The sequence below is a fragment of the Xyrauchen texanus genome, chromosome 17, assembly GCF_025860055.1.
Source record: "Xyrauchen texanus isolate HMW12.3.18 chromosome 17, RBS_HiC_50CHRs, whole genome shotgun sequence".
Classification (NCBI taxonomy): Eukaryota; Metazoa; Chordata; class Actinopteri; order Cypriniformes; family Catostomidae; genus Xyrauchen; species Xyrauchen texanus.
In genome coordinates this window covers 28,938,116-28,960,201 of record NC_068292.1, presented here as the reverse complement: position 1 = coordinate 28,960,201, position 22,086 = coordinate 28,938,116, and the positions used below count along the sequence as shown (strand labels likewise).

At 40.3% G+C, this 22,086-nt stretch overlaps 1 protein-coding gene across 3 annotated transcripts in view; it reads right to left on the bottom strand.

Moving 5' to 3' along the window:
- The window catches only part of LOC127657735 (platelet endothelial aggregation receptor 1-like), a 67,436-nt gene that overhangs the window by 28,710 nt on the left and 16,640 nt on the right, over positions 1-22,086 (bottom strand). The window lies entirely within an intron of this gene.

The following is a 22,086-nucleotide window of genomic DNA, read 5'->3' as shown; positions in this document are numbered from 1 at the left end:
CAAGTCTCCCATGATGAGGATTTCTGAGGCTCACACCAGTTTTATGAGCAAACACATAGTTTCTCTCACACACATCCTCTGGACACACACACACATTTTGGAACAATCTCAGGATACATGCCCTCACATACTGGCTCTACGAGGAGTCTCTTCCTCCACTGTGGGAACCCTGGAGTGACACTGTTGTGTCTACCAAGGTCAGCAAAAAGCAGTTGAAACAAAAAATGAAATATTTTGTCATGTATAATAATTTTTGTTGTATTGAGAATAACATAATGAGAAATGTAATCCTCCAAATATAAATGTGAATCTTTTTGTAGTCTACTGAACCTAAAAAAACATTATATATACTCATAAATCATAACTGCCAATTCTAACTGGTAGAGCATGGGGTAATTTTCTAAGGAACACACAAACTGATAAAATGTATAGCTTAAATGCCCTGTAAGTCATTTTGTATAAAAGCTTCTGCCAAATGCATAAAAGTAATAAAGCAATAAGCCACAAGCGCCATGCATTTCAGCAATTTTACTGGTTAAATAATTGTAATGCACAGGCTTCAGTGATAAGCACATGTGAAAATACACCAGTGCCGAATTCTCAGGGCCAGCAAAGACATTTCTGCTGGCATAAAATACCCAAAATAATAATCTCAATCACCTTTTTGCCTACGTATATTTAATCGCTTTCCACTTTTAATTAATCTACAAACAGAGACAAATGCAAAGTTTATCCAGTCAGAATGCATTACTTGATGCTTACAAGCAAAGTGTGATAGCTGTTTCACAAATCACATGCCCAAACGTTACGTGAGCGCGTGAGTCTGAGCTCCTCGGGCTTCAGAATTTCCACAGAATACCTCAACATTGTAAGTGAATAGGAATTTAAAACAGATTGTCAGATTCATGAGCCAATCAGATTGATTGATATGTTCTTGCTGGGTGTGATCTTTAGGACATGTCCCGGTCGAGGCCTTTTAGCTGGCCTTGAGTGACAAAACACACTTGATGTAATTTGAAAGCGAAGAGTGCAAGATCATCATCACTGCCGCATTGCCATTGAGAAAGAGATCCTTATGGATTTAAAAACAGAAGATTTTCTGCACGGCCGTGTGATTGCTTAATTTATTAAACAGGAAAGGAGGACTGATTTTCTCTTTAAGTAAATTGGTAAGTGCTTTTTGCATTGTTATAACAACATCAGAAGTTTTCTAAGTGTAAATTAGGCTGTTTAAGTTTTAAAAAGTAGTGCTGTGTTATATTCAACTCGGAAAGTCGGATTTTACAACTTCCTACTAGGAAAAGTGCAATGGAATGCATCTTAAAGTCAGAATTACGACTTGTAGGCTCGTGCAGAAATTCTCAACTCTGATTTCAGCCGAGATGCTTCGCAATGATGTCACACAAACATGTCGACACTAAGGGAGATATATGAAGTAAGTGATAAACATTCAGTTTATTAAGTAATATCGATAATTGAGTTTGTTTCCACATTACATGATATTAAAGATTGTTTAACAAATGCCTGCAGAAACAGGTGTACAAAACACTATCATCTCTTTTGATAACCGTACACCTGAAGCACAAATGCTGTTTCAAGTTCTGGCCTTTAAAATGTAAATTGGTATTACTAGTTGACTGCCACGTAATGTATGATTATACAATAAAGGCTTCTTATTCATTGTGAAACTGTGTTTTCGTAATGGCATGAATCACACTGAAGTCCTAGACTTAAATGCACGACCCATGGCTGAAATACACCGATGTTCAATAAACAGTTACATTTATAATAAATAATAATCGAAATAAAAAAATCCTCTGCCAAGCAATATAGTTAATCATTTTATCCTAACTGTAGGAGTTTGCAGTTGCCAAGAAACAGCAACTTGTTGTATTTATATAGAATGTGCTGTCGCATGTGTGGGTTATTACAATTAAATCACAGGTCTGTTGAATGCTTGGTTATGACTGATTGACAGATGTTCTAAGGTGTGCAATTATTTTTCAGTAAAGGCATGGAGCTATGAAGTAGTTCCAGGTCTTAGCGGTTCCATATCACTTCACCAAATTAATTCAGCTATTTCATAGAGCCGTAAAGGCTACTCCAGCAAAATAACCATATAAAACGAAAACATTAGTAAATAGTAAATCGGATAAAATCAACAATGTCTTTAATATTCCATATTCATTTCAATTTCTGTTGAAAAGTGCCCTTGAGCTCCCTCTCTCTCTTTCGTTCTTGTCCCACACTCACACACACTGAAACACTCACACACACACACGCACGCACACACACATATATACAGACTCGTGACCAGCAAATAGAGCTTTGATGTAAACACACCCCTGCAACTTGATCAATACATACAACAGTTTCTATATTATATGAAATAACTTATAATTTCTTTTAATTCTCTATTACCTTTTCTGTTTGATTTAGGTATATGATCACCCTCTATTTTAAGAGTAGATGGATTACAGTTGTGCATAGATTTAAAGACAGTCTTCATTGCCCCTCCTAATGGCATATGTCTGTTCAGCCAGACGGCCTTGCAATCATCTTTTTGTTCTACCAACATAGAAAACATTACATTGTGGACATTCCAACCTATAGATAACATGAGTAGTTTTACAATTAAAAGAAGTATTTTATAGAATAAATCTTATTTGATTTTCCATCTAGAAAAGTTTTTCCATTTACTATATTAATCACAGTGATTGCATCAATGTCATTCAAAACAACCCTTAGGTGTATCTCCTAACCAGTGATTTTCACAAGTGAGTGGTTGGTAACTATGTACTAATCATGTCACCTATAGTGGTACTTTTCTTAAAACGTATCATTGGAAGGTCTGGGAATGTCTCTCTCAAAAAATCAACACTCTGTATAATGCCCTAATTCTTTCACATAATCCATTTTACCTTTTCATCAACTGTGCTATATTGTTTAACTAAATCAATTTTATTCGTTGTTATAGATCTCATTTTCCTTTTTAAAATTATGTCCTTAACTTATACCCTCTGCTTAAAAATGTTTTCTCTTCCTCAAAGTCTTGCTCTTTATCACAAATCCTATGAGGACTTTGAAAATGTCTAAAATGGTATGTTTTGTATCAATTTAGCTGGATGAAAACTCTTGGCATGTAAAACCTTATTTGTACCTGTAGGTGTCCTTAATATTGATGTATGTAAAACCCATCTTTGTCTTTACTAATTTCAAGATGCAGAAAATTGATCTTTTCCTTATTGTACTCTGAGGATAGGTTAATTAAGATACACACAAAATAAGTCATTTGTTTTTTAGCAGGTAGAAGCAGCTCTTTCCCCGCCAGCGTTTTTTAAAAAAATTTGCCAGCCACCGCCATGGTTTTGGACGATTTTCGCTAAACTTTAATGGCCCGCAGAATATTTTCTTCCATGAATATATGAAGATGCTATATATCAAAATAAAGATCTGGGCCTCTGCTTTTAGGCAAAAAAAAACGATTTTATTTTATCTTCATTTGTTCTTTTTTTATTGCGACTTGAACAGAGGTAGGTTTTGTCAAAAACAAAATTTCAGACAAAAAGCTGAGAAAAAGGCATGTTTATGTCTGATATTTTGAGCTTCTCATACTCCACTTCTTCATGTTTGAGACGATCGCAGTCTGTTTCTTTGATCAAAGAGTTGCGTACTCTTTCAAAACATGCGCAGGGGTCTTCCTTACCGAATAACACCTAAAACACGGAAACCTGGAAAATTCTGTGTTGGGCGGGGAAGCGTTTTTTCATAAAACACGGAAAATTCCATGTTTGGCGGGGAAGGGAAGGTAACAATCACATTTGACAACTATTTATAGTGCAAGACTCAAATATTAGATTTATACTTTATTCAAAAACATATGGACTTTGATATCCATTTGTTGAAAATGTTTTGCCAATCCTCCCAGTGGCCTTGGGTCAGTTCATCTTACATTTTATAACAAAATAAAAACCTTTGTTAATCCAAGTCAGTCTCTTAGAACTGCTCACTCTTAGAATCAAGTGCTACTCTGTTGTAGGGCTTTAGAAGGCGCAGTATTAAACCATGAGCCGATTTTAATGAGCTGAACAGATGGTTGTGCCCTGCACTATACTGCTTTCATGTGGACAAATTCTGGGGAGAACACGTTACATGGCAGAAACAAGAAGGGAAAGAGAGATTTCTTTCATCAACATTTTGTATGCATCTGTCATCAATGATTGGTGCCACGTTAAAAATGAGTCCCATACGGCAGGATATTTTTAGGGGACGCACTCACTAATTAATTGGCGTTCACAAATATCAAATGCTCCATAGCTGAGGTAGTAGCCTGAGCAAGTGTGCTCTGATCATCCAAACCAAAGCATTGAACTCCGCTCCAAGTCCCAGATTCACTAGAATGGAAAATGAATGAAAACAGCTGTAGTCGTCCTCTGGCTTGGTCAGTAAGCACTGTCCTCATGTTTGGGATTAAGACACAAACCAAAGTTAAAACACACAAGACACTGCTAGAAATGTTCAATGCAGTTGGCTATTGTGCATGACTGAACATGATTCATGTTGTATTTTTGGCCTTTTTCACTTTATAAGAGGACAATAAATTATTGGGGAGAGAGATGTGGAATAGGATCAGGTCACATTTTAGGCATGTGTTGGTCTGCGGGAGAGCAGTAAGGATCGTCACCTGGGTTATGATTACTCTAACACCTGTCTCTAATTATAATGATGGCAGAGGGAGATCTGAAAAGGCTTGCCAGAGCATCAGAGCAGGGAGAGAGCACCAGGGATGAGCTGAGAGAAATACCAGTAACATAAAGAGCCCTGGTTTTGAGTTGGCTATAAACCGTAACCTTTAACTGAAAATAAAGACTGACCTTAAATGTTCACTGTCTCCTTACTCCTCCATTGCCCACGAACAAACTTCTACAGAGATGTTAGGCAAAATGTTAAGGACTAACAGCTTCAGTCACCAATCACTTTCATTGTATGGAAGAAAAGATGCAATGAAAGTTGAATGATGAATGAGGCTGATGCAGGCTTGGAGGTGAGTAAATGATGACAGGCAGGGCTGGACTGGGAAGAGAAATTTGCCTGGGATTCGCTGTCCTTTTCTGCATATCGCACACTGTTTTGTGGTCAGTTCTGCATAACGCGGCAGTTCATTTTATCTAATTTTAGCGACCCATCAGCCCGCTCGGTTCTCCCGATGGCCAGTCCACCCCGATGGGTCCCAAAGTGCGTCGGCCCACCGGGAAAATGCCCGGTATGCCAGATTACCAGTCCAGCCCTGATGACAGGCTTGGATAAACTATTACTTTTAAATTCAACAACCCATAGACATTTGTGTTTTGGAACACAAATAAAAGTTGATGGAAAAAGAATATACATTCACAGTTCAATTTCAGCTCTGATTTGAGTGAATTAGCATTGGATTAAAAACTCCTATAGAGTCACAGAGAAAAGTTTTAATGTCAGTGTAGCCTGTGGGGGACTTTAATACACACAAGGCACATTGCACTAATCAAATTTCCCTTTCCTGTCCCTTTCCACAACTGTTTGGGGCTGCATGGTAATTTAAGGAGAAAATATTAGTCACTATTTGGAACGGAGGGATGTGGAGGAAAGGAAAATAAGAAGAAAAGGAAAATGAGCCATCAAAAAGGAGCCAGAAAGAGGGAGAAATATAATAAAATAAAAATAAAGACCTAAATGCATAAATAGACTCTCTCATAATAATCATCGAAGCTCTTCTCTTATTCCACAGGCCACTGACAATGTGGCAAAGAGCAGACATCCCTGCAGGTTCCAACTAACATACGCTTTCATTCAAGCAAAGAAACACACTGAAACAGCCAAAATGCAATAAAGTATAGTGGAGGCAGGATGGAGATTGAAAAAAGTAAGCTCAAACATTCTAAATGTCATTCTAAATCAACTGTTCTAGAAGTCCACTTCAACAGAGATTGGGATTTGTGTATGATTTGTAATAATAACACATACATTTCTATGTTCCTCTAGAGAGCATCCAAAGCTGAGATCAGGGCTTGGAAGATGCAAGAATGCACACAGATTCATGGCTATTCGGAAAATGAATCAAATATAACTGTTCGGAGAGCCAGTGTTTTCTGACCTTCTGTTTCAAGAGCAGATCAGCGGAGAAAGCTGATGGCAACACAACCGTAACCAGAGCTTTTGGAAAAAGGCCAGCTAAAATGCTTAATTCTGAGTGAGGTCATACATCTGCTCCTCAAAGAGCTTTTTAAAACACAATTTGTTGTAGCAACTAGGTGAAAGGTGAAGTGTGTTTAATTATGTCAATGTTAAAATAGGTTCTCCTATCCCAGCTTAATATGAAATGACCTATAAGTAAGCCATTTGTAGGATGATTTAACTGAAAAGTGTAAAAAAAAAGAAAAACCACTTGTGGTGCTATCAAAACATTGGTCTGTTTGTTGGTTTTATACTAACCAACGGAAGACAGGAAGAAAGTTCTGAAAACCTGTTTGAAAACTGTCATTATTTTTTACATTTGGTTTGGTGCCACTATTGATGCAGAAATTGCACAGTTCACTTTTTATTTGACCACACAAAACAGTTTGTTTGTCTGAGCTATCCCTAACATTAATCTCAACAGTCAGATGGAGACTACAGTAACCACTCTAAAACGTAATTATTCTAAATCTTTATTCTAAACTTCATTATTCTGATGATCTCAGTTTATCCACATTCAACCTTATCTGTCCCTTATTCTTAGTAAAAAGACAACAACATAATAAATCATCTCAGCAGACTGAGATTGAGCAAGGGAAAGGTTACAGTCATTTATCATAAGTATTGTCTGCAGCTGGCCTGCTCCTGTTTTGGCAATACTGAGGTATGTTATTTGCCACACTGTTATTTATCTTGCCAAAAAGAGACTACGAGAAAGATGGGAAGGGATGAAGAGAGATGAGGCAAAGGAATATTACAAAGCTGACTGTCATTTGACAAAAACCCTAGTCCTGGTTCAGACACACTTACTCCATTAAACCAGTAAAACCCAGTTATGGTAAACTAAGATAAAAGTCCCACAATGTAAAACATCTGGGACTGAAATTCAAAACACATACTCAGGCTCCACACCACAGAGTGTTTAGCTGGCAGTAGAGACATTCAGATGGTAGAGTCAGAATTTGGCATAAACAGAATGAGAACATGGATCCATCATGCCTCGTTACCGCTGTGCAGGCTGGTGGTGGTGGTGGTGGTGTAATGGTGTGGGGGATGTTCTCTTGGCACACTTTAGGCCCCTTCGTGCCAATTGGGCATCATTTAAATGCCACGGCCTACCTGAGCATTGTTTCTGACCATGTCCATCCCTTTATGGCCACCATGTACCCATCATCTGATGGCTACTTCCAGCAGGATAATGCATTTAGAGTAGTGCCACATAGTGTCTTTATGTGTGTTTAAAGGGGTATTCAGTAGTTCTCTAGCTAGTGTTAGCATTACTCTTCTTTGTGTACTTTAAGTACAGATACGACAATGGTGTTAGATGCTGTACTGCCATCTATCGATGTGGATCAGCATGATCATCTCTGTTGCCCCCTCCAGCTCTGGAATATCATTTGCATCTGGAAAATGTTGGAGTTTGAAGTCATTTCTAAAGTTATTTCTAACATTATAATTGCCTTGACTACAAACAAACGTCAGAAATCAAGCGAACAGACATTTAAGGACAAATGGGTTGTCCCTCGTTTCAATAATCTTTCAATAATCTTTGGAGACTGTCATGTTATTTCTAAAGACAGTTATTACATTTATTAGAGAACCGCTTTGCGTAAAATAAACTTAAATTATCTAGCAATACAGAATTTTATGGTAAAGGAAATATAACAAATTTTTTTGTTGATAAAATTTTGAATGTCCATTAATACTGTATTTGAAGAACTTGTTTTGTTTCCAAGCAAACCAACGTCATTGTAGCGCCAAAGTCCAAATTATCCTTTCCTTACCACTATTAGGTTGATGTGAAAACGTTTCTTACTGTCATAAAGAATGCACGAGCCAAAATACGTGAAATGAAAGCTGAAAACTTTGTAAACGCACACACACAAAAAGAAAGAATGAAAAATATACAAGAAAATCCAATAATTCCTTGTAACTTGTACTCCCAAATACCGAATGAGTAAGGCTCCTGTTCATCTTTCTTTTGTTCTTACAATTTTCTCCTTACTTTTCATACAAAGGCACATAAAAGCTCTGTATTACCAGGACATTGAAAATCTGAAGTACCCAAACAAATTTTTTTCTGTGTGCATGTCACACATCCAAAATTAGAATGCAGTTTTGGTCCAGGTCCAGGGGGCCCCACAACAAATTCTAAACTATATTTTTTTTTTATAGAAAAGGAGCCTTATATACCAATATACAGTCAGGGGGCCCAGAATACATTGTATTTCTGCTTTATAAGAACACCTGGTGTAACATCTGAGGTTGTTACCCATCCTACCAACCACCAGAGGAAGCCCTCTCCCGAATACTTATCATTCGAATGCACAGTTCATTGCAAATTTTTGCCAGCTAACCCCTGTCTTACCAAGCATTTTCCATTGCCTGCTGTTTATGTCTCAAGTTATGACCATTGTGCCTGTTTATCTGGATATCATCTTTTGGATCACTGTTTGCCTTGTTGGACTGCTAGCCTGTTATTGAATCACTGCCTGTTATATCGACCACGTCTCTCTGCTCAGCGAATTGGATTGTTTGCCTTATTTGTTTAATAAACTTCATGCATATGGATTCTAAGGCCTTGTCCACACTAATACATTTTAGTTAAAAATGCATATTTTTCTCTCCGTGTTGGCCTTCCATTCTCTGCGAAAACAGAAAATGGCTAAATTTGAAGCCAGCAAGTTTGCCTTTAGGTTCCTATGAATTATCAAGTCATCATATTCCTTTGTAAGTCTACATTGAAAAGTTATATTTGATTTCTGTTTCTATCCCTTTTTTATTTTTATTATTACAGATGTTAAAAACACCACTAATCAGTCAGATTTTTCCAGTGCATCAGTTTCTTATAGGGTCTATAGATAAATAGGACCATTTTGTGGGTCTCAAAAAAATCCACCTTTTTCTGAATGCGGATGTTTTACATAACGGACACCTGTTTTCAGTTTTCACCTGTTTTCACTCGCATCAGTATATTTTCTTAGAGGATAATGTGATGTTTAGCAGGGGTAGTTCTAGTGTCAGTGGACATTTGGGGCTTAGCCCAGAGACATTCAAGTAAAATGTACATTTCAATATACTAATAAATGTCCTCAACAAGACAAGTACACACCTATGAAACGTCTGTCTAAAGCATACACCCTAAAGTTTAAAATCTCATTGGCTGAATTGTGCCACATCTTACTGACGACTGGCTAGTTTACATGTCTGTCAGTACTTGTCTGAGTGGGCGGTTCTGATGCACAGCGAGCAGAATAGTGGTTCTGAAAGATTTTATTTTACTGTTTGCATGAAAACTTGGTGATTACTACAAGGTTATAAACACATTAAGGTCTTTTCTTGAAACATCCCGGGCTTAAGCCGGTAAGCCCACCCCTAGTGCCGCACCTATTGTTTGGAATGTTAATTATATAATCTTTTTTTACAAAGCATGAGATTCAATAGGACTGATACTTTAGAGAGTTGCGATGACCGTTTTTTTGACAGTGCCTCAGCGGTCAAAGTTTAACGAGTGGATGCATAACATGAGGCTAGTAACCGAGGCGAGTTGATATCATAAACTTCGTCAAGTTCTTATTACAGCTGACAACTGCACAAGTTGAGCCTGAACTAAATTTTGCTCCACCTAATACTTAAAATGGCTGGTGTTCTCTGTCTGTAATGCTCATATTGGTAGTTTTTATCTTGCTTCTTATGAACAATGACACCAATAAACAAGTCCAGCTGCGATTAGAAACATCATGGTTGCATGGTAGGAAAACTGTGTATAGCACCCAACAATGCCATATTACCATTGTATGTTCCACAGTAGTACAACATTTATTTTGGTAAAGTAGCTTAATTAATGTGTTGTTTGAACAAATTATGTGATTTTCTACGTAGCAGCCATCCAGCCATTCTGAGAAACCCATAGAATTTTAAACAGTTAGACATAGCCCAAAACAGTGATGGCATACGTACATACAAATTTGTATTTAATAAAAACTGCCATTGTCTGAGCTTGTTAGGTTTGGCAATAGAACACAATCTTATGTCTTGCTGTGCTCTGTGGCCACTCTGCAGGTTGAAACAGTCCTCTAAAAAGAGAAAAACAGGATACGTAGACCCTTCCTCCTGTAGCAATATTCCACACTCGCAAGAGTCACAGCGTGTGAGCTCTCCACACACATCAAAAACGTGGATTCCAGTAAACCATCAGTGGCCACACTCTTGCTTCCTCTTCATGTATCTCTCAGGCATATATGACCTTGTGTGTTTTGTTGATGAGCTGTGATTCTAGTTCTGAGTTATAATGCCTATTTTTGGATAATCAAGTGAATACAATAATTCACAAATGAAAGGTACTTTATCTCATTGTTTTATTTTTCTCTCTTTAATCGGAACTTGATGAACTCAAACCAAAACACAAGATTATTCATAACAACTGAATGATAAGTCTGGCATCAGTGCAAAAACAGCTTTATATTATGTAATACTTAAAAACAAGAAACTCAAATCTGTAAAACTATCATTATAAAACAGAAATTTCTGATTCAAAATTCTGATTGGATAAGCTACAATCTACTTGTTTGATACATAAACAGTATTTTATCATTACAGCATGCTTTCACGTATATCCATCCATCTTCTATAGCCGCTTGTCCTATGTACGGTTGAGGGGAGTGCTGACACCTGTCCCAGCTGTCTCGGGCCGAAGGCAGGGATACAGTCTGGACAGTTGGCCAGTCCATCACAGGGCTAACACATACAGACTTACACATTCACACTCTCACATACGGGCGATTTAGAGTCTCTAATTAACTTGGTCTGCATGTTTTTGGACAGTGGGGGAAACCTGAGAGCCCAGAGGAAACCCACACGAACATGGGAAGAACATGCAAAATCCACACAGAAAGGCCCTGGGTGAGCTGGGACTCGAAAAGGGACCCTTCTTTTTGCATGCTTCCCATTGAGCCACTGTGACGCTCTCCCATATAAATTACACTCACCTAAAGGATTATTAGGAACACCATACTAATACTGTGTTTGACCCCCTTTCGCCTTCAGAACTGCCTTAATTCTACATGGCATTGATTCAACAAGGTGCTGAAAGCATTCTTTAGAAATGTTGGCCCATATTGATAGAATAGCATCTTGCAGTTGATGGAGATTTGTGGGATGCACATCCAGGGCACGAAGCTCCCGTTCCACCACATCCCAAAGATGCTCTATTGGGTTGAGAGCTGGTGACTGTGGGGGCCATTTTAGTACTGTGAACTCATTGTCATGTTCAAGAAACCAATTTGAAATGATTCGAGCTTTGTGACATGGTGCATTATCCTGCTGGAAGTAGCCATCAGACGATGGGTACATGGTGGCCATAAAGGGATGGACATGGTCAGAAACAATGCTCAGGTAGGCCATGGCATTTAAACGATGCCCAATTGGCACTAAGGGGCCTAAAGTGTGCCAAGAGAACATCCCCCACACCATTACACCACCACCACCAGCCTGCACAGTGGTAACGAGGCATGATGGATCCATGTTCTCATTCTGTTTATGCCAAATTCTGACTCTACCATCTGAATGTCTCAACAGAAATCGAGACTCATCAGACCAGGCAACATTTTTCCAGTCTTTAACTGTCCAATTTTGGTGAGCTCTTGCAAATTGTAGCCTCTTTTTCCTATTTGTAGTGGAGATGAGTGGTACCCAGTGGGGTCTTCTGCTGCTGTAGCCCATCCGCCTCAAGGTTGTGCGTGTTGTGGCTTCACAAGTGCTTTGCTGCATACCTCGGTTGTAACGAGTAGTTATTTCAGGCAAAGTTGCTCTTCTATCAGCTTGAATCAGTCGGCCCATTCTCCTCTGACCTCTAGCATCAACAAGGCATTTTCGCCCACAGGACTGCCGCATACTGGTTGTGCGTGAAAATCCCAGTAACTGAGCAGATTGTGAAATACTCAGACCGGCCCGTCTGGCACCAACAACCATGCCACGCTCAAAATTGCTTAAATCACCTTTCTTTCCCATTCTGACATTCAGTTTGGAGTTCAGGAGATTGTCTTGACCAGGACCACACCCCTAAATGCATTGAAGCAACTGCCATGTGATTGGTTGATTAGATAATTGCATTAATGAGAAATTGAACAGGTGTTCCTAATAATCCTTTAGGTGAGTGTATGTATAACAGTCTTGTCCATTCTTAGCTGCACAAATACAGTAACTACCTCTGTTTTAAAGGTATGTTCATGGTTCAATACAAGTTAAGCTCTGTTGACAGCTTTTGTGGCACTATTTTTATTGCCAAATAAAAATATTTAGATTCTTGTCTCATTTATTAATAAAAAAAAAATCACAGGGTTTACAGTGTTGCACCATCTGTGATGAAGCAGGCGGAGAATGAGGATCTATATGCAGCAGTTTATTCAAAAAACAAAGCAAAACAAGGGAGACCTGGCACAGAGCATCCAAAAACATGCAAGAACCAACAAAGCAAACAAGAAAACTAAGGGATTAAATACAAAAAGGAACAAACAAGGGAATGAGGGACAGCTGGGGAAACAATCAGGGAAGGGGAAACAATCAGGAGAAAACCAATCATCAAAAGAAACTACAAAGGACTACAAAAACCAAACAGGGAAACAGGAACTAAACTAAACTTCAACATAAAAGCACAAAAACAAAAGACAACAGTGATCATGGCAGAGCCCCCATTTTAAGGAGCGGATTCCAGACGCTCCAAAAAAAGCAAAACAAAACAAGAAAAACAAAAAACAAATTGTCCAAGGGGGCCAACAGGCAGTCCAAGGTGGCACAGGGGGCAAACAGGCAGTCCAAGGGGGCACAAAGGGCAGAGAGGCAGTCCAAGTGGGCACAAGGGGCTGACAGAGCAGCCCAAGGGGGCACAAGGGGCTGACAGAGCAGCCCACAGGATGGGGACTGGGTCAGGGGGCCTGGAAGGAGGCCACAGGACGGGGACTGGGTCAGGGGGCCTGGGAGGAGGCCACAGGACAGGGGCTGGGTCAGGAGGCCTGGGAGGAGGCCACAGGACAGGGGCCGGGTCAGTATGCCTGGGAGGAGGCCACAAGTCAGGGACCGCGTCAGGAGGCCTGGGAGGAGGCCACAGGTCAGGGACAGGGTCAGGAGGCCTGGGAGGAGGCCACAGGTTAGGAACCGGGTCAGTATGCCTGGGAGGAGGCCACAAGTCAGGGACAGGGTCAGGAGGCCTGGGAGGAGGCCACAGGTCAGGGACAGGGTCAGGAGGCCTGGGAGGAGGCCACAGGTCAGGAACTGGGTCAGGGGGCCGGGGAGGAGGCCACAGGTCTGGAACCGGGTCAGGGGGCCGGGGATGAGGCCACAGGTCAGGAACCGGGTCAGGAGGCCTGGGAGGAGGCCACCGGACAGGGGCAGGTTCAGGAGGCCTGGGAGGCGGAACAATGGAAGGCCCTGGAGGCTCAGGAGGCTCAGGAGGCGGAGCTGAGGGAGGCTCAGGAGGCAGAGCTGAGGGAGGCTCAGGAGGCAGAGCCGTGAAAGGCGAAGCAGAGGGAGGCTCGGGAGGCGGAGCCGTGGGAGGCTCGGGAGGCGGAGCCGTGGGAGGCTCGGGAGGCGGAGCCCTGGGAGGCGGAGCCTTAGGTGGCTCGGGAGGCGGAGCCCTTGAAGGGGGAGCCCTGGGAGGCTCGGGAGGCGGAGCCCTTGAAGGGGGAGCCCTGGAAGGCGGAGCCTTGGGTGGCTCGGGAGGCGGAGCCCTGGAAGGCTCGGGAGGCGGAGCCCTGGAAGGCACGCCCTGGGAGGCTCGGGGGCTGGCTCTGGGACGGTCGAGGCTGCGGGCGCTGGCTCTGGGACGGTCGAGGCTGCAGGCGCTGGCTCTGGGACGGTCGAGGCTACAGGTGCTGGCTCTGGGACGGTCGAGGCTACAGGCGCTGGCTCTGGGACGGTCGAGGCTGCAGGCACTGGCTCGCTGACGGTTGGGGCTGCAGACGCTGGCTCGCTGACGGTAGGGGCTGCAGACGCTGGCTCGCTGACCGTAGCAGGCGGAGACTGGGGAGCAGAAGCCTTTCCTCTTCTCCTCCTCCTCCGAGCGAATGGCTCGGTGGCCGTGGCAGGCGTGGGCTCTGGCTCGCTGACCGTGGCAGGCGTGGGCGTTGGCTCGCTGTGGCCGTGGCAGCCATGGAAGTCTGGGGGGTGACCTCAGTGGGAGGAGATGTTACACCCACAGTGAACGGCGAGCCACTCACTCGTAGAGTCTCCTCCACAAACTCGAGGAGCGTCCAACAGCTCCTTTAGTGAACTACAGAGACCTGCTCTGAAGAAAACCACCAAGGAAAATTCTGGGTAGTCCACTAAATTTGCCAGATCTAAGAACTCACAAACGTGATCCTCAACTGGACGGTCCTCTTGCCTGAGGAGGAGAATTCTGACAGCTGCTAGATCCATAATGGTGGTTGGTTCTTCTGTGACGAAGCAGGCGGAGAATGAGGATCTATATGCAGCAGTTTATTAAAAAAACATAAAGAAAAACTCAGAAGAAAGCAAAACAAGGGAGACCTGGCACAGAGCATCCAAAAACATGCAAGAACCAACAAAGCAAACAAGAAAACTAAGGGATTAAATACAAAAAGGAACAAACAAGGGAATGAGGGACACCTGGGGAAACAATCAGGGAAGGGGAAATAATCAGGGGAAAACCAATCATAAAAAGAAACTACAAAAACCAAACAGGAAACTAAACTAAACTTCAACATAAAAGCACAAAAACAAAAGACAACAGTGATCATGACACCATCATTACAACAAAGTAATTGTAATATTGAATATAACTTCACCTTGATAATGTTAGTAAACAATTTTATCACACTAAAACACGATAACATGTATGTAGAGCGGAGGAGGGTGGGGCCAGGCACTGTCCCCAATCAGCCTGATGAGGCGCATGAGTGATAAAGGTGATCGGGATGACGGTTTGAGAGAGAGAGAATTACATGCAGCTGTTCTTTGTGTTTATGTTGGTGTGTTTTTTGTTGATTTCTACATTAAACTATTATTTATATTGTCAAGCTAGTTCTCGCCTCCTCCTTTCCATTGCTTTACATTGGTGCCGAAATCTGGGAAGGAGGAGGAATGCCTGTCGCAGAGTCCTCAACACTGCCGTCCACCCAGGGGAGCGCCGCTGCCATCCGCCGGGGGGACAGAGATGCCCGACAGCGGGGAACGGCCACCATCCGCAAGGCAAGTGGGGACTGGACTCCATGACCACGTGGAGTGCCCTGCCATCCCCCAGAAATGTGCAGGGGTCAAAAGAAGACCGCCGTCCACGAGGGGTGGAGGGAAGCAACTCAGTAGGGCCGCTGCCAGGCGGGAGGAGTGTCCCCGCGAGTCACCAGGAACACAGAGGTGTGTTCTGTCCGCCAGGGGTTGTAGGTCTGACTCTGGTCTGCCCAGGGAGGAGCGGCTGCTGTCCACCTGAGAGGGTGGAGAAGTGATCAAGGACCACGTGATGTTTTTCTCTCTCCTCTCTCTCTTGCTGTCGCTCCGTGTTGGCCTTTCCCTCACCTATTTTGTTTTTGGTGTTGTTTTTGCCCTCCTGTCTCCTCCCAGGTCGAGCAAGGCGGGGATGTCCCAACGGCAGATGGGGTGCAAGGCACGCCCTCCCCCCGTTCATGACGTACAGAACCCTGATTTACGGAGAATTACAGGCAGCTGCTCTGTGTGTTTATGTTGGGTGTGTTTTTGGTTTATTTCTTCATTAAACTATTATTTATATTGTCAAGCCAGTTCTCACCTTCTCCTTTCCCTTATACCCCCTTACAACATATAAAGATTGTAGCTAAACATTTGGAAAAACATTTTGTTAATGCTTATGGACTGGCCCTATTCACTTCCATTTTAAGCACCTCTATTCAAGTTATTTTTGTTGGTGATCAACATCACAGACTGATCTCACAATGAAATTGGAAACACAATGTTTACTTTTCTTTAACTAAAATTAGTCAGTGCTTACCTGTAAAATAATAAGTGCTCTCAACAAATTCTTCTCTTGTCAATATAGTGTACTTGGCTGTTACAAGACACAGTTGATGCGTTGCAAGCTGTTTCCTGTTTTGAAGGGTGTGTTGGTAAACTGCAATCTATAGAAATGTGTTTCTTTTATCGATACTCTCTGTCCTAAGAACTAACATATTTCATATAAAACATTTATGTCATGTCCAGATAAGGTGAAGAATGTTTCTATTGGTTAGTCCGTGTTGTTTTGTTGGACCATATAATGAAGTGCTGTACGAATAAACGTGGAAGAAGGATTTGATAGCATTGGTTCTCTGTGGCTCAGCTGAGGGAAGAAAGAAATGACACATCGAGACAGGGATTGCAGATCAAGAAAATAAATTAAATACATTGAATGACAAAATTATCTAACCGATTAAAATCTGAAACTTGGCACCCAGTGATGTTGTGTGTATGGGCACGTGTGAGCTCCATTTTTCAGGTGTATTGTCCATGGATGGGGGCCAAAAGTGAGTTGTAAAGTGTCAGCTGTACAGGCTGTAATACAGTGATAGTATCTGTAGCTACAGACTCAGAAAATAACCACAACAATCCTAGGTGTTTATTCAGTACTGTGGCTAAATTGGTTAGGAATAAATCATCAACTGAACCAGATTAATTTCTTTACTCTTAAAATTGAAATAATCCAAAATAAAATTGGAACTAAGCAATCAACCATCACAGCACTTCATAAAACAGTGTTTCATAATTTTGTTCATGAACAATTTCAATTCTTCGCTGTCAAAGGTCATGAAGAGCTAATAAAACCTATCAAATAACCAAAAGCCACAACATGTGTGTTAGATCCAATACCAACTAAGCTCTTAAAAGAGGTATTCCCAGTAATCTCAGAACCTCTTCTTAATATTATTAACTCCTTGCTATCCTTTAAAACTTTAAAATGGTAGTTATCAAACCGCTTATTAAGAAGCCACAGCTTGATCCTAGAGAATTTGCTAATTACACACCGATTTCAAATCTGCCATTTATGTTGAAAATACAAGAAGGTAGTGTCGTCCCAACTATGCTCATTTCTACAGAGAAATGGAATATATGAAGAATTTCAGTCAGAATTTAGGCCCCATCACAGTACAAAGTCTGCACTTATCAAAGTTACAAATTACTTGCTCTTATCATCTGGTCACAGCTGCATTTCTCTTCTAGTGCTTTTAGATCTTAGTGCTACCTTCGACACGATAGATCACGAAATTGTCTTGAATAGGCTGGAGAATTATGTTGGAATTAGTGGACTTGCATTAGCATGGTTTAGGTCCTATCTATCAGACCACTACCACTTTGTATGTGTAAATGAGGAATTGTCAAATCAAACAAAAGTTAAGTATGGAGTGCCACAGGGATCAGTTTTAGCACCTCTGCATTTTTCCTTATACATGCTTCCCCTGGGAGATATTATCAGGAATCATGGAATAAGTTTCCACTGTTATGTCGATGATACCCAACTTTTTTATTTCTTCTAAACCCAAATTAGCAGAGTGTATCAATGAAATCAATGATTGAATGGCGAGAAATGTCCTTCTATTCAATTCTGCCAAAACAGAAGTACTAATGATTGGACCAAAAACCCCTAAAAATAAGCAGCTAAAATATAAGTTCACTCTCGATGGATGTACCGTTACGTCATATTCTACAGCAAAACACTGTTATATTTGATACCAATCTGTCCTTTGAAAATCAAATTTCCAATGTTTGTAGAACAGCATTCTTCCACCTGAGAAATATTGCTAAATTATGACACATGCTCTCTGCTGCCGATGCCTAGACTAGATTATTGTAATGCATAACTGGGAGGACGTCCAGCAAGCAACCAATAAATATTATCATATTAGCCCCACTCTATCATCAATTGGTTCAAGATTCAGCTGCCAGAGTGCTGACTAGAACCAATAAATATTATCATATTAGCCCCATTCTATCATATCAGCTACCTGTTAAATTTCATATTAATTAAAAAAATGTGTTAACTATATTCAAAGCTTTGAATGGTCTAGCTCCACAGTAATTAATTGATCTTCTGACATGCTATATTCAATCAAGTTCATTATGATCACAAAATTCTGGCTTGTTAATAATTCTACAAATATCAAAATCCACAAAAGGAGATAGATCCTTTTCATACTTGGCACCTAGACTATGGAATATTCTCCCTAACACTGTTCGGGATGCAGACACACTCACTCAGTTTAAGTCTAGACTAAAGACTCATCTATTTAGCCAGGCATACACCTAATTTATCCTTCAAATCACAATTAGGCTGCTTTAGTTAGGTCTGCCGGAACCAGAAAAACATCCATCATGATCTATAACTCTGCATATAATTGAATGGCATCAACGCTAATATACATTTTTTGGTTTTGTCTTAACCTTGGGATTCAGATCCAGCTCTGTTCCTGCTTGGTGTCGGAATCAACTGCTACGTGTCACTGAAAGATGATGACAAACTACTACAGTGCCAGCCAGACATTACTTCAATCTTTTGATTTCAGAGGATAAACTGATGCTAACTCCAACTGTAAGACATGAGATACTTCATATGCCACTGCCTGAACCTTGGATTTAGGATGGACGGACCCCACCGAACCTTACTGAAATGACCTGCAGGCTGAACTGCGGTGCAACTCATTAATCTCTGCCTGCAACACCTTTGTCTATTGATGGACTACACTCTTTAAATGGAATACATAGACTATCATTTAATTGCCAACAAAAGCCTTCATCAGCCAACAAACAAAGAATAATGCATTAATGTGAACTTCTGCAGTTAATCCAGGATGGACTTCAAAGATATTAGTCATTAATCTTAAAGTTTAATTTTAATTAATTTTTTAAACAATGGACCTTAATTTACAAATTTTAAACCATGACTTGCACTGCACATAAATAACTAATATTGGCATTATATTCATGTCGTTAAGCCAGAGGGAAACTGGCCCCCAGTGAGCCTGGTTTCTCCCAAGGTCATTTTTCTCCATTTATCAACATCTAATGGAGTTTTGTGTTCCTTGCCACAGTTGCCTTCAGCTTGCTCACAGGGGTTCAAAATACAATTATTATTCAATTATTTCATTTATATACACAATTTACAATCATATTTAATCAAACTACACAATGATCACTCTAAGACTTTATAGATATTACAGTTTAATTTTTTTAAATGCATGATTTCCTGTAAAGCTGCTTTGAAACAATGTGTGTTATGAAAAGCGCTATACAAATAAATATGATTTGACTTGAAGTGGAATGCATATTTTATAAACTGTACCCTCCCACCCCAATTCCCAAACATAAACCTAACCATTAGTGGAGAAATAATGTTATGTAAGAGGGAAAAATACAACATCTGAATCACGCTCGTCACTGATAATGCAATTGCGACGACTTCCTAATTTCTACGTAGGATCCGACGTAGATCCGTGGGACACGGACTAACCCACACTGCTGACGAAATGTGCTTCCGATTATACCACAGAGGAAGGTTAACATGCTGGGTGCTGGGATTCTCAGAAACAACATGCCAAATGCTGTTTATTGAGCTCATCTTGTATTGAACATTTCTTTACCAGTACAGCAAAATCTCTAGTTACCGTTCTACCACCCAGCCCTAACCTCACAGATGGAAAAAAAAACTACAGCTTCAATCGCAAAATTCTGTTGTAGTCATGAAAGTTTTTAAGAGTAAAGCTTGAAATCAGATTGACAGCCCCCAAGAACAGAAACTCTTTCTCATGATCATGGTGTTTTGTGATAAAATACCTTTTAAAGCACATTCAGTAAGTCCAAAAATGGATGTGTGAAGCTTTTGGCTTTGTCTGTTGATATATTTCAGCCTCAAGAGTGTTTTAAGTGGTGTTAAGGTTTTCTGCCATTTAAAGGCATAGAGAAGGCCTTGTGGGGGACCTCACAGTTTGACAGCTGGTTCCTTCTAGACATTATAGACCAAATAACCACAGATTACATGACTGTGGCTTCACTGGTCCTGAGACACGTGGAGGCCAAACAAACAGATCACATTTCTTTAAAAATTCAGGGTTTTTACACACAGACAGTCATATGTTATACACATACAGGTACACCCAACCACACAATAAAATTATGTTCACATATAAAAACACACAATCATGTTCACAAAGACGGTGGTGCATGTTCCAATGCTAAACCAAACACTCAAAGGCAGAGAAGTTAAAGAGATGGGCACTGTTGGGGTTTACGCTCTTGAAAAAGACATGACCAAGCACCACCAAAATTACATAGGTCATAATTTATATGGCCCAAAACAGGGAGAGGCAAAAACCAAAGCAGAAAAAAGAAATACAACTTAACAGTGTTTAATGCTGGAATGGTCATACCTTTACACTTTACACCATATTTTCAGTATGTAAAGCCAAGCTAATCTTTCTATTAGAACACTGGTTTGATCATTCTTTATTTCTAATAACTCTTAATTCTAATTCATATTAATGACATTTGTCAGTTTTGTATTTTGATGTCATGGTTGCATTAAAATGGCTTATTCTGAAAAACAGGTGTCACATTGCATGTATATAACATAATTATAATAGGGGAAAAAGGCACTTTCAATGAATCAAACATCCATCTCTATGACTCAGAAGTATGACATTTAGAGTATTTAGTCTTGATGTGAATGACTTTTTCCAAACAGGAATTTGACAATAATTCCATTGGAATGTTGATTAACATAGTAGCATGACTCTTCACATCCTTATCTATCTGGAAATTATCCTAGCCTACTTCTTCCTCTACCTCTCCTCTTCCTCTCTGCTTCTGCTGTCCACCCACAAATACCAAGACACTCTTGACTAATAAGTTTATAATGCAGCTCTGCTCTAAGTGAGTCTTTTGACCTGTTTATGCTATAGAATCATTGTCCCTGACCTGACCTAAAAAATATTTTGAAATTATGTTTATACAAATACCTTTACTGTCAGGACTGTTGATATATGTAGGCCTACTTTTATGCTTTGGTAATCAATATTGAGAAAGTACATAAAAAATCCAAGTTCAACACTCTGTCCTTGTCTTACCCTGTTTCACTATGGTATGCCAACAATAATTATTTTTTATTTTGAGCTGGATTTGGCACATAATCACAGGCACATGTCATTCATCCATGCATGTTTACATAATGTCTGCATGCTGTGAAAGTAGGTCTGGCTGTGTCGTGACTCGTGACAGTGTCAGGGAAGTGGGAAGTGAGTGTGACAGCTGTTAAGCAGCGATGTGAAATCATTTTACAAATGGATTTTAAACTGTTTTTAATTGTTTGGCAAAGTTGTTTACCTGCTATAATGTTTGGATCATAAGATTTTTCTGCACAGAAGTGCAGTGTCGAATCACAACTCACGTAAAATGTTCCTCCTCAAGTTACTTGCAGTTTTATATTTCAAACTCTTGAGGGCCAAAAGTTAGTGTAGCTTTAAGCCAGGCTTACAAATGTATGACTGCATAAGATAACAAAATACCAAACCAAGTGGTATCTACAAACACATTTTTAGTATGTTTTTTGTTATAATTTAAAACCAGACAAACCTCTTTTGTGAAATGTTTTGCTTGAAAAGTGTGCTTGTGCAATATTTGTATAAAATAAATGCCACATGATTTTATATTTTGTTATCTTATGCAATTCTTTATAGATAATTCAGACATTCATACAGCTTTATGTGTCCAAATGGTTTTTTTTATTTAATGTAATATGCTTCCATATCTACACTTATAAAATATCCATGAAATGCACAAGACGCTACTATTTTACATAAATTCTAACTAGTATGTGTAGTCTTCTAAATGTTATAATATTTGTAAGCATACATTGTACAGTGCTTA